The following is a 1096-nucleotide window of genomic DNA, read 5'->3' on the forward strand; positions in this document are numbered from 1 at the left end:
CATGCCTCTCGCCTAGGACTCCTTATATACTGGCTCCAATGTCGGTTTACAATTTTTCTCTTCTGCCCTCAAGCCGCCATAGCATAAAAACGGAGATATTCCATTTTTTCCGATCTTCGTAATTATCTTCAAAATTTCGTATTTATCCGTGGAAACTTGACATTTATCTTTCCTCGAGAACCAAGCGTAAACCGTCATGTGTCTTACGGGCTGTTGGTTAAGAAATCGTAAGTTGGGCTTCGAGTCATGCCTTAGGTCCCTTTGGGCCGTCTTCTGACTCGAAGCGTTTATTACGGCTTCTTTCGATAAAGAACAAACTTTACGCAGTTTTTACGGTGAAGTTTAATTGATAACTTAGAATGGCGGGGAACGTGAAATGGGTTCGCTACGGTCATCGGGAGATAGCATCGAAGCGTAGACGAGAATGTATGGACTAATGTCGTATAATTTCGGAAGAGCTCGGTCGCTACGTAGCGACCGAGCGGAACACAAGTTTGGTCGCTGCGTAGCGACCCTTTTCGAGCTCTTGTCCGATGACTCGCGTTTCTTCCGCAAAGCTTTTCGTAAAGAAGAATCTATTTCGAAAAAGTATTTGTCGAAGAAGGATTCTATGTTTTTTCTTCGGGGATTTGGACGTTAACTTCGTCGCAACCGTTTTCGACCCCAACATATGAGTTATATATACAAATAGACTTTGATCAAACACTACAAGAAAACAGGGGGATTCTGATGGCCGAAATCGTCGGAAATTCGTCAGAATAGACCGATTCCGACGAATTTCTGACGAACCCGTCCGTCGGTATCGTTTCGTCGGAAAAAAAAAATTCGTCGGAATTTCGTCAGAACTTCCGACGACTTTCTGACGAATACCAAGAAACGTCATTCTGACGAACTTCCGACGATATTACGATGCGGATACACGAGACCAGAGTTCATCGGAGAAACTACGTACCGACGGAGAACGTTCCTCGGACACTTCCGACGTAGAGTGTTCCTCGGTGCATTCCGACGATCCTCGTTCGTCGGACTTTACCGACGGACAGTGGTCATCGGAATATACCGACGACCGTTGTCCGTCGGTAAATTCCGACGAACG

The sequence above is a fragment of the Brassica oleracea genome, chromosome C4 (genome assembly GCF_000695525.1).
Source record: "Brassica oleracea var. oleracea cultivar TO1000 chromosome C4, BOL, whole genome shotgun sequence".
Lineage (NCBI taxonomy): Eukaryota > Viridiplantae > Streptophyta > Magnoliopsida > Brassicales > Brassicaceae > Brassica > Brassica oleracea.